At 33.4% G+C, this 18,733-nt stretch overlaps 1 long non-coding RNA gene across 1 annotated transcript; it reads left to right on the plus strand.

Annotated features, from left to right (window-relative positions):
• The first annotated feature begins 4,325 nt into the window (after positions 1-4,325).
• LOC137387742 (uncharacterized) lies at positions 4,326-6,627 on the plus strand. The gene is made up of 3 exons (XR_010977943.1): positions 4,326-4,459; positions 5,454-5,529; positions 6,183-6,627. It is a non-coding gene; the product is annotated as an uncharacterized lncRNA (long non-coding RNA).
• Positions 6,628-18,733: the final 12,106 nt, after the last annotated feature.

Raw genomic sequence — 18,733 nt, forward strand, 5'->3', positions numbered from 1 at the left:
GGTATGCTTGTGAAATGAAGTGCTAGCAACACATGCATGCTAAGTCTTTTTAGGCAGCATGTGACGGCTGAGGTTTAGTTCTCAATTAGACTGATGCGGTTTTCAGTATTCTTCATGATGCAGCTGATGCAGATTAGTCGTAGCCCCTTTCCTTTGTCTGATGATTAAAACAGCCAACTAAACAGTCCATCATAATAGCTCACGTCTTTTCTAACTACAATAAACTGATTTGTTTTGAAATATGTCACTGTGTGCCTGTTGGCATTCTTTTCCAAAATCTTTTCAATTGTTTTGGGTTTTTTACGTTCATCTGGTGTTTGATTTGTTGAGTTCTTGCAATAGTGAGGTGAAAGATGCATATTGTGGGATACATTTTCTAGAGGTATTTCATCATTCTCAAAGAACTTCGTGCTGATTCTTGCTTTTGGTTTTTTTTTATTTGAGCACTCATGTATCACCTTTGCTTTCTTCAATACTGGTTGGTAATTGCCTTGCTGGAAAAATGAATTCGCAAAATTCTGTTTCAGATTTTTGAAATTGTCATTTTCTCCTATTGATTTACAAAATCCGTTGCTTTTTGTATTAATGTTCTAAGAGTGTCATCATACTTCTCCACAATTTTTCCTTTTATCATTATGTCATCTCTCTGATTGGTGCATTTTGGGATGTCGTCAAAGATAATGTAGATATCTTTATTGAACATATCCTGTCTTGCTTTGTCTCCACAAACCAAACATTTTGGCTTCTAGTTGCTCCAAAGTGTGAAAAAATAATAAAAAAACCTACTTTTGCAATAGAGTCTGAGTTGATTGTATCTCTGATTCATGTCAATCTTATAGACCATCGCGCAGTAGTTGAAAATGCATGTGAAATAATGATATGTCAGAATTTTACATGTATTCAGTAGCATCGATAGCATGTGATTGTCTAAATTTGCTGTCACTAAATTGCCTGATTTAATGACAGCAGCATGTAAACTATTTTAGTCAATATAGTCAAAAATTGGTTAGAAAAAAGGAAACATAATCAGGCTTAAAATATGTTTGCTGCAAACTTGATACAAATATTCTGAAAATAGTGGTTCTCACACAAAAACAGTTGTGCTCATAACACCGCTTTTAGTGCCTTTTAGTTTTGAGTAATACATAGCTGCCAATTTTAGATAATCATATTTAATTCACTATTGTGGTAAAATATTTTGTTCCTAGCTTTATAAAAATAAACTTTTAATTTTAACGTGAAAGTTTGCACTGTCAGGTACAATATATAAAAAATGTAAGTAAACAAGAAGTAGATGAGCTTTTGGAACTCAAATTTCCATTAAGATTCATCTCACAGCTTTGTTTCAACAACTTCAGCAGAACTATTAGCAGTTAATTAACATAACTCGAAGGCAACATTGGAACTAGCTCGGTATGTGGTGCGTAAATATCATTGAAAAAATGGGATTTTAAATAAAGAATTTAATGAAAATCTTTAACATGAAGAACCTTTTGAGTGTTGCAATAAGAATTATGATATATGGTTTATCAACTTTAGTTCTTACAGATATTATTTTTATTTATGTAGCCTTTATGTGGAAAACAGAAAACCAAAAAGTATAAGTTTCTGTTTTTCGTGGTAGTTATTGCCTGACATTTTTCTAAACCAAATTTTAAACGGACTTGCTGTGTGTACTTGATTATTTACTCATACACAGAAACGCGTTACTGTGTACAGAAGTGGATTTTCCCACAGTGTTGGACGTGTACCCCTCCGCCTCGCAGTGTTTCCCCAAAAAAGTAAATCTGTTTCTAACACTGGTTATAATTATATTTATCACTGATGTATTCCAATCTTGATTATTTAAATTTAAGTCGTTTTTGGATGACATTCATCAACTACTATTTGGTTGAAAATATCTTTTCCAGCAAAGCAATGCCTTACAGACTAGCGGCTTTTTAGCTAACTCAAAATCCTATTCAATATGTTTCCCAGTCATTGTTAGCCTGGGTAGGCTCTTCAACAGAAGAGCCTACCCAGGCTAAGTCATTGTAGTTTAACTTTAAGTGACATAAACTGTTGGCACTTGGTGGTAGTGGCATTCCATTATCAACCACCCACCCAATGGAATGCCACTACAGCCAACTGCCAACAGTTTATGTCACTTAAACTACAGCCATTGGAGAGTTTATAATTTCTCTCAACTGTTATTATTATATCTATTGTTAACCTAGCTAGGCCATAAACAAATTATTAGTTGGTTAATACAGGCTAAGTGTTTTGTGGACCATTTATTCAGCAAAACCGTGCCGAAATACTTTCCATGTCTCTCGCCTTTAAGAAAGCTTCGTCAATAACTCCAACCTTGGCTTCAAATAAAGTTATGTCTCAGAAGTTCTCGAATACCCGACAACGCGAATAACTCATAAATAACTCACTTTAAATGTGGTGCCAGGTTAGCCATAATGATAATCCTATTACTCACTCTAAATTTTGTTGCCACTCAATATGGCTAGTATAATAGAAGAGATGGAGGTATAGAGCTCTACCTTAGCTTAGGACAATTAAAATAATCCTTTGAATGAAGACTTATGAATAGGATTTTTAATTGAATAAAATAACTTTGAAAGTTGTGACATCAGTTGTGCATGCCAATGCTGCACCGTTTTGTTTGAGAGGCTAACCCAGCACCTTGAAGTTCGAGCAAAGGTTTAAATTTCACAGGTTACACAAAAACTAAGTAGCCTATTTATGCTTTACTTGAATTTTATTTTTAATAGGTCTGATTACGCATGTAATTATAGTCAATTTACCAATTGGTAGACACATTTTACTGATAACCACAAATGGCTCTCCGAAAGCTCAAAGTCTAATAGACCTACTCCAGTCTCAGTGCTTTTATGAAGGCTACCGTGAAAAATACAAAAATATTTCCCAATAATCAAGTGGGGCATTATGTAAACAGCTTTTTGCTATTAATAATTGTTTCGACAAAATATTACTTTAGAATTTTCCTCAAAGTGGATGGTGAGGAATGAAAAGCGAAAAATGAAATTTGTCGCACCCATCACTTTGCTCGTTTCCTCAACGAATCTCCGTAGACTCATCAAGGAAGCTGCTCTACAATCTTGCATCGAAGAGAATATGAGGCTCATTATGAGGCGGGATTAAACCACTAATTAATAGTCCTAATCATGCATCTAATTCTAAATTATGCCAATTGGTAATCCACATAGCAGCTTTTTTATATTACGGGAAAAGTGTTGGGAGCAGTTTTAATGATTATAATCTATCCCAACTTTGGTTACTCAGTTTTGGACTTTGGTTGGCGCCATAGCTGCCATGTCTCCCTTTTTGAGAAGGATATTTCTGATATTTTGGGTAAATTTTCCTCTCCACACGCGATTAGCTATTTTTTTATTCAATAATATTAACAGAGTGTCATACACTATCAGAAAGAGGGCATGAGAGAAGTCCTTAGACACACATTCAAAGTTTTACAGGGTGTAGGGTATGAACCTCAGTCGTTTAAATCCAAAAAAGCTAAAAACCTCACTTTTTCAAATCACGGTTACTTGGCACCTATGGTTGGCGCTCATTCCTATTTTGTTGACAATATCTTTACTGACACTGTAAGGTCATTCATTCAATGTGCGTTTCCCACAGTTTCCCAGCCATTTGTGAGTTTATGATTTCCCTCAACTGTTATTATATCTATTGTTACCCTAGCTTGGCCATAAAAGGATTATGAGTTGGTTAATATAAGCCTTGGTGGGATCTATGAGTTGAAATCTCCTCAGACCACTGTTATTCAGCAAAACGGCACCAAACCATTTCATTATATAAAATCCATTAAGAAAGCTTCGTTCATAAAGCCAACCTTGGCGTCAAATAAAGTTAAATCTCAGAAGTTCTCGAATACCCGACGACGCGAATAACTCACTTTGAAAGTGGTTGATTGTCAAAGAAGCATTAAAATTTTCATCGGTAAAAGCCAGTTTGATGTCAGAAGGAGTGTTCTTTAAACATCGTCATTCCAAAGAGAAAATTAAAAATCAGACTTGGCGACCATTAAAACCCTCCACTTTTGGCTAATCGTGTCTCACTAAAATTTATTTTATTATACCAAAACACCTTATTTTTTCTTTTTATTTAATGGCCTTCAATAATCTCTGCAACTGCTGTATATAACCGAAATTCAAATAACATTTTTCTAAAAAGTAATACTCCAAAATCCAAATATTAAGTAATTTTAAAAATCTAATCTGAACTGCTTTCCCCTGCGGCTGTAATAAAGGCTAAATAATCTTGAGACATCAAAAATACAGGTTTTATAACTTTTTCAGTGAACCATCAGAGAGCAAATTTATGATCAATGGGCAAATAACACCTGTCTATGACATCGTAAGCCTACAGAGTTTTACAAGAACCCTAAAGAGTCAATGGAGCCGAAGAGCGAAAGGGTCTATTTGTAACGGTATGACTTGTCCCTTCTTAACAAACGTATTAGCTTGTTTTACACCAATAGTCAGGGCCAGTAAGATTATAGGTGTCTGTACTATTGAATAAGCAACACAGTGTAGGCTAGGAGGTATGATGGATCCAAAAAACTTTGACAAACCTTTTGTGTTAGCCTACACGCCCGTTGCAGTTAACCGGTTATTCTTCATGGGATAGCAATTATGTTATTAATTATTTATATTATAAACCATATTATATCCCTCTAAACAGAGTTACCTAGCTATTTTTGGAGCAAGCAGTTAGGAGTACCTCCTAAATTTACCACTCGATATTTTTGTCCAGGCTAATTAATTCCAAATGACTTGCATTACCAACAGTGTTGCAGTTTGGGTAGGTAAGCCGACAGCTGATTGCCATTGAGAATATGGGAATGTTGCGGTGCTGACAGTATCAGAAAAAATATCGCATGCCAACATCAGAGATATAAGGCTGCAATATGTAATGTGTTTTCACCAGACTGACTTGCCACCGTCAGTTTTGGCTCCATTTGGATCTTACAAGCTAGAAAGTAATGTGGTTGTGCTGACAACTCCTTGATACTTTCAGTATTATACAAATTTCTATGCAGGTTGATTTCACTAAGGATAAAGCTATATACCATTGCGTCTCTTAGTTTGTGAACAGCACCGCTTTATTATTATAATTTTATGATTTTTATAATTTAAATATTTTGTTGAGAAAGCTATGCAATAAATTTAGCCTTAGTGGCAAAAAGCTGTCAACATCCAATCCAACGCCAAACTGCACAAATATAATAACCCTCTCTAAGATGCTCTGCGACAACCGTTTAGAATTATTTGCTGTTTCCAAACGAATAATGACTAAAAATTTTCTATCTTTCTGAAGAACATGAAAAAACACAGTGTTCACTTGAAGTTCCGATGAGATTAACCCTGTACTATATGTATACTAGTTAAAGCCACATTGTATGAGACGTGATATTTTTTCAGATTTCGCCAGGAAATGTGTGGCAGATAAGCTAAGTGGAGGATCAAGGATACCAACAGAAAACCTGTGATGCCGACAGTAAGCGCTTAGATAATCCTATTTTTTTTAACTCAAGAACATAGATTTATTATCTTTAGGCCTACATTGATATTTTTATGTAACTGAAACGACTTGAGCTTCTAACTGTGGTTTGGGAAGACATAGCTTTATTTTAGCTTTATATTAGGATTTGACTTTGAGGCTTATCAATCGTTATTGTAATATCATAGTACTCAATGACGCTCACGATTCAATGAGAGTTGCATGAAAACTCTGAGCTATCTTTACTCACATCAAATATATATTTTTAAATTAAAAAAAACATTTCCACAGCAGTCAATGTTCTTCAATCCAATCATGAGCATGGGTCATTATTGTTGGTAATTCTTATACATTTACTTTGCTAGTGATAAATGCAATAAATGGCATACCGGTATGAATTTTCATGACATATTTTAAAATTAAAAATAACAATATCTTTGGTTAGGCAGACCACTCCCATTGCAATATCCTAGTTGTGATTAAAAACTTTAAAAAAAACTTAATTTTTATTAGATATTCTTGTATCTTACCCCTTTTTACAAGGGTAGATAATATTGAACCTCCAATTCTGTGCAAGGAGGCCGCATTTTCGTTGCCCGTAAATATATCAATTGACGCCAGTTATGGAAATTTTGTTCATGATATGACAGGTCACCGCTTGGATTCCCAACCCCGTGTGTTCGGATCAGCATGGTAATCATAACAAGGAAATAGAGATATACCAGAAGTTATCTTGGCATGTCGGTAGCGGTAGCAGGGCAGTATTTATAATATAATATCTACATCTACTCTGCACTTTGAATTAACCCACTTTATAGAATGTATCCGGCAGTTTGATGGTTAATAAGACTTGTGTGGTGAAAGTGTAGCATAGGCTAAATAAGTCAATTAAATCAACATATTATTTGTATTTTCAGACAGTAGACGCGTTCTCGGTTGTGTCAAGTTGATGTCAGAAATAGACTACAAGAAGAACTCCTCATACGCCAAAAAAATTTCACTCTCAGGTGAGCACAACTATAAAACTTAGTTCTGTAGATGGCAAACCTTTGGAGCAAGCCATCCTTTTTGCAGAATACGTAGGTCCACTAATGATCGCCACTAATCGAGAGATAATTGCACTTTCACATTAGTTCTACTAGTAGATAGGCTCAAAAATCTTAGGACATCTTAATGCAGAGCAGTATGCCTGTTGTTCACATTGTTTCAAAAGAATTGAAGCGGGTTTACGATGCTTCAAAGAAAAAAAGATACATGGGCTGGTGAAGTCACAATAGTCCTGGTCTGCACTGCACTGCCGACTTGTCGATTATCACAATTGCATATTTTCCGAGCCATTGTCGATAAAATGAAAAATGAGATTTTAATTGTGAAATTAAGTTAAAATGAACGATCCACACTAGCTAAATTAGTAGCAATAGCGAGAGAGGACAATTCCACCAATTATCAATAGCTGCACTCTATGTTAGTGGTGTGAAATTTCCAACTCTAAAATGCTATAACACTTATTACCAGCTGGTTTACTGTTTTGCGGTCTATTGAAAACTATGAGTATGTAATTTTCTTGCAATTCACATTATTGAATAGAAGAAGATAATTTTTTGCGAGAAAGTTGAAGTTAGGGTAAAATGCACTATTCTCTGCGAAGTGGGAATAGTTTGGGTATACGCAGGGTGTTAATGGTAATAATAATATACTAACAGATGGTGATGGGCAAGCTAAGCTGCTTGGGAGTTGGCCAACTTTGTTTGCAGTGGCCAATGATATTAAACATGCTGTCGCTAAACTAGTATCAAAAGCGAGAGAGGACAATTCCGCCAAAGCAGGAGAACAATATTTTTGTTCAATTATCAATAGTTGCATACTATATTTAGGTTGCAGAAAATTTGCGGCTCTAAAATAATAATAGCAGTGACAATTTATAATTACCAACTGTTTAACGTAGCAGACATAAAACACTTGTGAGGGGCGTGTGAGTCGGGGCATTTATTTATAGTAGTTCGCTCACAGCTCACATCTTTGAATTAAATAAAAGTTTTTCAAGAATGGTGGAGCTATGGTGAAAATACCAAATTGATTTTCATAGAGAAGAAGTATACACAGGGTAATGGTAGTAATACTAGTAGGTGGTGATAACAGAGCTCACCTGCCAAAGGGTTAACAACTCCCGATGGAGGAAGTTAAACTCGAAAGGCGAGAGGGGGCAACTCCCCCAAAACATTACATGATCGGTTTTATTATTCAACCAATCGGTTCGCTTTATGAGTTAGGGAAATGAAAAACTTTGTCGCCTTAAAAAACTAATAATAGTTGGAGGAATTACTAACCCGTTTTATTAACTTCCAATTCAATTGGAATATTCCAATTATGTCTACCGCTCTCCACATCCCTATCAACCGTATCACTTTTCTGTAGAAATTGTCAAGTCTTATTTTGTAAAGTTGAATATACCTTGGTTTTTTTTTTGGGAAATAGTTAATTTTCTTTTGCGGAAAAAATTTCAAGGGTTTGGTTTGTCGCAAACGGAATCACATATGCAGAGTTCACCTCAAATATTGGTGTTGTTTTCCATGTCTCAAACTACTCCATGTTGGATGTAATTCAGCTGGAAATGTTGCCTGCCCTTGACCATCTCGCAAAATGACCAACTCTTAAAGCCATTGAGATTATACACACGAGATATAATCACTTACTATAATAACACAGACCTGTAGATCAGAGGATGGCCATATTAAAAGTTTAACCACTTGGTGTCTGCTTGTCAAGGTCTTCCTTTGACATGTTGAAAACCGGTAATTATGAAAACAAAGTTTGGTAATCCTTTAGATGTAGACCTATGCTCATCAGATATTACCAGCAAACAGCAATTGAAAAAAGGTAGGATTCCGCAATAGAATTGTCCCCACTCGAAATGGTCACGTGACCATTTCAAATTGGGACAACTCCAATTCAGATAAAGTGATTAGGGCCTGAGCTAGTGCAGACCTAATGAATTGATCGCATTGTAAATTAAGATGAGCTATTACATTGACAGGTCAGAATTTGAACATCTGGTAATCTGTGGAGGTTTAGTGTAAATAATACATTCAGCTCATAGGCTTTCAAAACAAACGACGCTGACTACCTTGATATATACTTAAACTAGTCAATGCATTAATATTCTCAACTATACACGCCTATTGAGTTCAAGTACAAAATCACACAACCATTGCATAAATGTGGAAATTTAATGCGCTGACTGTTTACTGTATCTTATTTATTTGTCAACTACTAAGCATGTAGTGAGTTTTTTTTGTAAACAATTCAACCAGTGCATAAATTTTTGCTAATAATGCAATGGCTGTGTTGCAAGTTTAATGCAGCTGACGCATTACTGTTCAAAATTTTAATCGCTTATCAAGTTTTTATTTAGTTAACACAAGCAGTGCATAAATGCCTGAAGCCTACACCCTCACCGCATAAAAATTATAAACAGTTAATGCATAATTATCAATGCTCTCTATGCACTCATTGTGTTTATCTTAATTTAATTCACTCGGCGCTGTTAAGCGGATCACAAACGCATCATACGCATTAGCTTTATATACAAAGTGCAATGTTTAAGCATTAAGCGCATTGTAATATACTGATAGGTAATGGCAAAATACACACTGAATGCGATTTCATTGCATTGCCTGAGAATTTAATTCAATATTTAGTTCATCACAGTGCGTTTTAAAGAAGGGGATATTTTAACAAAGTGCATTGTTTTTCGGACTGCAGAAAAATATTCATCCAATGCCTAATATTATGCATTATTCAAGCAGTCACTGCACTGAATCACTCACTTTTCACACGCACTAAGTCTGACAGTTTTTACAGTGTAAGTTTCTGTTTTTCGTGGTAGTTATTGCCTGACATTTTTCTAAACCAAATTTTAAACGGACTTGCTGTGTGTACTTGATTATTTACTCATACACAGAAATCTACACATACTTAAAAAATATTCAAACTTTCAAAGTGTAATTAAGGTATTTTTAAGGTATAATGAAAGTGATTCATTTATGTCAAACAAACGATATTTTTGTTGTAGGAAGAAACACAAATACAATCGATTTCCTAGTTCTGATTTTGAACAGAACTTATAAAAGTTATCAATTATATATACTTGCGACAACTTTCTTTTTTCTAAGAATAGCTGGATCAGATCAAGCATGTACTTTAGAATATATATATAATCACCTCGTCTCGGTATTCATAAGATAGCAATGATGCTGAGCCACGAACTTCGGAAAGAGAGAAAGTGCATGGAATTGGTGGAGGAATCATGTTAAAGTTGCAAGCTCCGGAATCTTTGATTTGAAATTTAACATCTTTGATGCATCTAAAATAAAACATAAGGCAATAATAGAATATTTTTAATTTGGATTTTAAAATTTACTGAGTATTATTATTTGATTCTAAAACACTGTTATTAAATTCATTACCACTATTAATTCAAGGATGTACTAACACATAGAAAGAAAGTAGCGCGGATAGATCAATTAACAAGTTTATGCCTTTAAAACAATTCTGAGTCATAAAATAAATGTATCAAGTTATGTAAAGACAATGATTTTTTAATTCAATCCACAGATTAAGTCATTTAGGTTTAGATACAGATACATGCTTTTGGTTTCTGCTCACCTATAGCAATCTCGCTAAACTAGGATACATTAAGTTTTGTCCTAATAAAATCCATTTGACTATCAGCTTTGCAAAGTAGTGTTTTTTTTCAAGAAAAATAAAGTATATTTTATGCAAGAATTTATCACTAGAATAATTTTTCTAGCACTATCAAGGAATATCCTAAAATAAATTAAGAAATAAAGATATTAAAGATATAAGAAATATATTTCTTACATCCTGTTAAAATCTTGATGTTTCACAAAAGCATGACCATGTTCTTAAAGACTTACTTATGGTTATTTAGCTGTCACCATTGGTTACGATATCATAAAATGTGTTTAAAACTGTTCATCACATTTCAAAGCATTTAATATGTTGGACGACAAAAAATTGGTTGTCTAATCTAATCATTTTGTGCTTGAAAAATGATCTTCGGTTGAAAAGATAAGAAGTTGGCTAATTGTAGAATGCATAACTTATACATATATGCCTAGTATCATTGCCAGATACCATGTTAATGATATGTCTTGATTAATTTTTAAAAGTTTTATTGTTGTTGAATTATATAGTGAGAAATAATATAATTAAAATATTTAAATTGCATAAATGTAAAGAAGAAACCTTTTAATCTGATATTCACTGCTGTATTTTAGGTGGTAAATCTTGCAGCTAAACGATAAAAAGCTGTCATCAATTAAGTTGTCCAACTAAGAATTGCTTTATTATGACTTTGACAAATATTTTTTTTGCTAGTTCCAGTTATTCACTTACTTTTTTTAATTAAAATAATTTTTTTAATTTTTTGTGACTCCTTAATTTTGTGACTCTTCAAACCTGCTTAATATGCGTTTAGCCCAACACAAAAATGGCAGCAATTTGATATTGTGCCTATTTAAGGACATTGGTCTATAACTGTAGTTTAAAGAATAGAGAAAGCATAATATTATTATGCTTTGTTAGTTATCTTGAGGGGTTGACTGATGTTCTAAAAAAAAAATCAAGGAGATTGACCCCCTAGAAGCTGAGATATAGACAGCCAAACACAAGTCTACCTAATAAAGAATCAGAGGAAAACCCTTCGAAAATCCCGAAAACTGTGACGTATAAAATCAACTTAATGGTCATGTGCCGGAATTGCGCACCCTTACCGCCGTTACTTATAATGATTGTTTTGGCTACGAGATGTGAAACGCTTCTCGCGATAGTAAATAATTTACATATTAGCTCTGGTTTCTCAGAAAAATCATCCAAACATTGTGTGGTAAAGGCATTTGCCCACAACCCCTCGCCATGATTTTTTTAAACAGAAGAGCAGATTTTGACTATTGTGCTTCAAATTTTAACTCGATCTCCACGGATATGCTCCGAAGATCATCTGTTCAACGAACGGCGCGTGTATAGTCTATATGCAATATCCGCGATTGCAGTTTGTTTAGAATACGAAATAGGAATGTATGGCGCCTTACAGTGCCTCGCGTTGCGCGTTCACAACTCGAGTTGTACAACTCGAGTTGCACAACTCGAGTTGTGAACACGCAACGCGACTTTTCAAAAGTAAGGTGCAATATATCGGTATTACGGTATCATAACCGTAGATCTAGTTATATTAACAATGGTATATCAATAGGCACCCGTTAGCTAATAAAAATTAAACTGTATGTACTGTAAAACTAGAGCTAATAGCGAATTATTAGAATTATACTGTGCCGAGTTTGCAACTCGAGTTGCACAACTCGAGTTGTACAACTCGAGTTGCAAACTCGGCACAGTATAATTCTAATAATTCGCTATTAGCTCTAGTTTTACAGTACATACAGTTTAATTTCTATTAGCTAACGGGTGCCTATTGATGTACCATTGTTAATATAACTAGATCTACGGTTATGCTACTGTAATACCGATATATTGCACCTTACTTTTGAAAAGTCGCGTTGCGTGTTCACAACTCGAGTTCTGCAACTCGAGTTGTACAACTCCAGTTGTGAACGCGCAACGCGAGGCACTGTAAGGCGCCATACACTGTAAGGCGCCATAGCGAAGCACTGTAAGGCGCCTTAGAATGGGACTTTTTGTTCCTTCATCATTTTTCTACTGTGTATCTACTGTAGCATTCAGTTGATTTTCATGATTATCGTCACTATTAACAGACTGGAAGTTCACTACAGCCATAATCTTAAAAAGACTAACTTGACCGTGCTGCTCTTGCTATAAGAAAAGAAAACGATAACTTTTGCTTTGATTTTTCTATTGATCTATTATCTTATCTATGATTATTTTTTATGATTTATATAATATTCATAATGCATATTATACAAAATAATAATATAACTGCGTATAGAATAAATGATGTAACTAATATAATTTGTAGAAAATTCCAAATGATAACCGAGATTGATGATTGATTTAATTGATTCTATTTATTAGCTATAGTTAAAAAATCTGAACAACGTTAAAGATGAGTCTGAATAGGGAAGCTAAGTAGGAGAACAACAAAACTGAGCTGAACTAGCAAGATACCAAAATGTTGCGAAATAATAGATGCGTGTAATTATTTTATGCTAAAACTAATCTACACGTCAGAAGGACTGGTTCGGAATTCTAGGAGCGATGATTGTTAGGCCCAATTTGATTGTTCTATACTTCCAGGGATTAAACCAATTAAAACGCCGTGATTGTTATAGGAGAGCGCATTAGTTGGCTTAATTGACCAATGACACACAAGTCGATTTCATACGTCATATATTGATGATTACCAAAACACTTTTGTTTTTTGGTAGACCTGTGTTTGGCTAGCTATATCTCAGTTTCTGGTTGGTCAATCTCCTTGATTCTTTTTTTAGAACATCAGTCAACACCTCAAGATGAATAATAAAGCATAATAATATTATGTTTTTTCTATTCTTTAAGTATCTAATATAGTTTAGCAATGCTTATTTTTTTCTAACAGGTTTATTTTAAATTCATAGTTTTATTGTTTTATTGTGGTTAAAAACTGAAATGATAAATATAATATAACCAGAATATTTTTAGATGCATGCTATTAAGAAATGTTTTATGATCATCAAAGAGTTGCTCAAAAAGTTGCTCTGATAACATCAGGGTGAGTAAAAGTCCCAATCTGATAGTAGTTATTGTTTATTGCATAGACGATGTTTAATTAAACATTGGCATTTAGTCTATTTAGATTGTTTTTCTAGCTAATAAAATTAGTCAGGCCAATAAATATGTTGTAATTATTAGGGCCACTTTAAGCTCTAAAGATCTTTCCTTTTCTGTCACTTTACCTTCTGTTGATATAAAAAATTTGCAAGTGCTGAAACATCCAAAATCATCTTACTGAATGAAAAAACGTCCAATATCAATGTTAATAGAACATATCATACTTTTTAAAAATCAACCAGAAGCCTATGATACTACGTTTCTTTTGCTAGCACAATGCAGTTTGAGCAACATATAATCAATAGAAGTGTATTCTGTTTTAATAAGTCTAATTATCCTACTTTGCAGCTCACCCTTGTGGAAAGAGATCATTTTCTTCTGAATAAAATCTTGATTTTCTTGATTCAATTATGGGAATGTTTTCATCAAATAAGCCCCACTTCAACTTTGCAAACTCTTTGACAATTCTCTTAGCTACAACGGAAGGCAACCAGTGATATATTTATTATTAAATCCAACATTTTATCCTCATGTATATGTAGGTGGGTGCAAATGTGTACAGGCATGTGCAGGTGTATGCAGGTGCGTGCAGGTGTATGCAGGTGTATGCAAGTGTGTGCTTGTTTGCAAGCGTGCATGTGTGTGCAGGTGTGTGCAGGTGTGCGCAAGTGTGTGTAGGTGTTTGCAGGTGTCCGTAGGTGTTTGAAGGTGTGTGAAGTTGTGTGCAGGTGTGTGCATGCATGTGCAGGTATGTGCAGGTACGCGCAGGTTTATCAGTCTGCTGAAAAAGTAAGCAGTAATCCTGATACTAGGATTAAGTTATAGCTCATACTTTATATATAATTTTTAGCCAAATAGTTTCATCCACAGGAAAAATTACCATTAAATTTGTTGAGAAATTTGTTGTTATTCAAACTGTACTTTTATTTTTTATGATGATGTGGTTCAGAAAACTAAAAACATGTGTTTGGCAAATTGTACACTAAAAAAAGTGTGCACCAACTGGTTTGCTAGTGCATATTTTAAACAAGCTTATACATAAATAGGTGTTCTATCATTTAACTATTTGGCTATCGTAAGCCGAAATTTCGGCTTTCGTGGTAATTCAAGTACAGACCGTAAGCCGATATATCGACATTTCAATATGGTTTCACTTTTTTTTTAATTACAAAGCCTATGCAATAGCTAGACCAATACAAAACTGTCTCTCGTGAAACAACCTTGTCGCCAATCATTTTCTACCAATAGAATTTTTTTTGGCTACTTCTTTTTAACAATTCGTGGTGATAAAAGTACTAACCGTAACACGATATATTGGCTTATCAATGGACTTTCGCCTTTCTTTTCATTACAAAGCCCACACATTAGCAAGATCAATCAAAATTTGTCTGCAGTGAAAAAAACCTGTTGAGCATCAGATGCATGTAAAAAAAATTTTTGGTTCAACGATTATATTTGTAATTACTTTTCAAAACTGCAAAACTAGATCGTAATCGCCATGGCAAGGAAAGTCACACCACTTTCGTTCAACGCAAAAAAAGTTAGAGATTGTATGATAATGGAATATACTTTAAACTTATCTTGTAGAAGATTTTGATTGATATAAGATGCATTTTACAGTAAAACAATATCTGATTTTACTCTCGAGATAATGCTTGAATACTAGCGGTATATCGGCATTTGGAAAAATTTGTTTTATTAATTCGGGCAGAATATTCATTTGGTAAGATTTTAATGCAGTATTGAAAGAGTTAATTACAAAAATGTCGTTAATTGACAATTTCTTCATCATTTGGTGCAAGACTAAAAATTCTTGTCCTGCAAATTGAACTGTAGAAATTAAAAAAACTTCTATGTTTAAGTTTTAGTAAAATTCCTTTACAAGTTTTAACCTCTTTTCAAGATCTATTTCAAACACTTTTAGAAATACTAATGAGTGACAAAGACTAACTCGTATCTATGACGAAGCAAGCTCACCAGGTTTATATCTACTTGAATCGACTGAGATGCCAGCTAAATACTCAGGAGTGATATGAATGAAGTCCCCTTCTTCTTTACATGAGCCAGGTTGAAGGACGTAAGGCTCATTTTTGTAAGCCGAACTGGCTTCTGCAATCACTATTCTTGCTCTCTCCACAGTCATGCTTCTGTCTGCCTAAAATAAATATTTATTAGTAGTTTGTAGCATATATTAAAAGTGGAATGGGTGAAAATTCTAACAAACTAAGCACACTATCAACTTGGTTGCAAGCTTAGTACTGTGTTAAAATTTAGCAACTTCAGCAATGCCAAAGATTCGTTCCACTGTCAATCAGGAACTCCGTAAGTAGATGGTCAAGAGGTTGATTCCCAGAAAGCAGATACAGCCTTGAAACAAAAATTTTTTAAGATTTGTGAGAAGCCAAAAATCATGCTCAAATGCAATGTGAACAAAACTGCTCAAATATGTGGAAGTGCATAGCATTTAAACAGACAAATACACACAAACCCACACTTGTACACAAGCACACACATGCACACACATACATACATACATACATACATACATACATACATACATACATACATGCATGCATGCATACATACATACATACATACATACATACATACATACATACATACATACATACATACATACATACATACATACATACATACATACATACATACATACATACATACATACATACATACATACATACATACATACATACATACATACATACATACATACATACATACATACATACATACATACATACATACATACATACATACATACATACATACATACATACATACATACATACATACATACATACATACATACATACATACATACATACATACATACATACATACATACATACATACATACATACATACATACATACATACATACATACATACATACATACATACATACATACATACATACATACATACATACATACATACATACATACATACATACATACATACATACATACATACATACATACATACATACATACATACATACATACATACATACATACATACATACATACATACATACATACATACATACATACATACATACATACATACATACATACATACATACATACATACATACATACATACATACATACATACATACATACATACATACATACATACATACATACATACATACATACATACATACATACATACATACATACATACATACATACATACATACATACATACATACATACATACATACATACATACATACATACATACATACATACATACATACATACATACATACATACATGCATACATACATACATGCATACATACATACATGCATACATACATGCATGCATACATACATGCATGCATACATACATACATACATACATACATACATACATACATACATACATACATACATACATACATACATACATACATACATACATACATACATACATACATACATACATACATACATACATACATACATACATACATACATACATACATACATACATACATACATACATACATACATACATACATACATACATACATACATACATACATACATACATACATACATACATACATACATACATACATACATACATACATACATACATACATACATACATACATACATACATACATACATACATACATACATACATACATACATACATACATACATACATACATACATACATACATACATACATACATACATACATACATACATACATACATACATACATACATACATACATACATACATACATACATACATACATACATACATACATACATACATACATACATACATACATACATACATACATACATACATACATACATACATACATACATACATACATACATACATACATACATACATACATACATACATACATACATACATACATACATACATACATACATACATACATACATACATACATACATACATACATACATACATACATACATACATACATACATACATACATACATACATACATACATACATACATACATACATACATACATACATACATACATACATACATACATACATACATACATACATACACACATACATACATACATACATACTTACATACATACACACATACATACATACATACATACATACTTACATACATACACACATACATACATACATATATATATATATTATTTACATATGCACATGCAAAAACTTGTAACCATGCAAATTGTATAGCACTCATACAAAAAAAACTGCCCACACACACATGTGAACACACATGCCTGTACACTCGCACATGCACAGGATTGATTGAACACACAGACACACACACACACAACAAAAACATCCACACACCCTTTACCACACATCACGCACCAAACACCACACACCCCTCGTCCAGCACCTCGCAACTTGCACCTCGCAACTCACACCTTGCACCCCACACCACACACACACACACACACAAACAAAAAATGTAAGCACACACATGCATGCACTCAAATACATTGTATATACACACACCAACAAGTAAAAATGTGCACACATGCTCACTCCCACTTTTGCACACAAACAATGACAAAGCAGGACTTGTTAAATATTGGGTGAGGAAAGGTACCTACTGCAAGAATAAAGCCTAATTATTATGTATAGGCCAGAAATTTCCTTTTAAAGCAGCAATTGTGTGTAAATAAGTACAGTTTTCTTCAAAAGTTTCAATACTAACTTTTAAAATATTTGCATAACCATTGAAAAAAAAATTGATTTGAAATATTTTTGGTTTAAAACACACCTTGATTTTGCATATAGAAATATACAACAATTTTTTTCTTCTAAATGACTCAAATGGACGATAATGTTTTGATTGAACATCTAGTACACTTGATCGCGCAGTAATTGCTAAAATAGTTTTTGAAAAATTTTGCAAGCCCCATCAGGATATAGTAGTTTATGTAAATTGGCTTAATGGGTATAAAGTTGTAGTAAGAAAATTAAAATCAACAAAACAATTTCGGTATTTGGTCGCACTGTGTACAGAGGCAGAAACTGTAGTTTGATGGTACAAAGTTTATGAATTTAAAACTAATTGAGATGACCAAAAATGAATGGTGTTTAGTCTCGAAAGAAAAATGGTGACCCAAAGCAATTATTATTAGACTAGTTTAAGTAGAAATATATCATGAATTCAGACAACTCAACTCTGTTAGGGTAATTCTAAAAATAGAGCAAAAGAGTTTTGCAAATTTCCTTATTAACTCACTCATAAACCAACTTCCTAATTTAATACTACTTAGCTCAAAGTTATTGGTTTTTGTAGCAAAACAATATAAAACAATAACTAATAAATGCCCAACAAGTCCAATTTTAATATCTCAATTA

This window comes from Watersipora subatra, chromosome 2 (assembly GCF_963576615.1).
Source record: "Watersipora subatra chromosome 2, tzWatSuba1.1, whole genome shotgun sequence".
Classification (NCBI taxonomy): Eukaryota; Metazoa; Bryozoa; class Gymnolaemata; order Cheilostomatida; family Watersiporidae; genus Watersipora; species Watersipora subatra.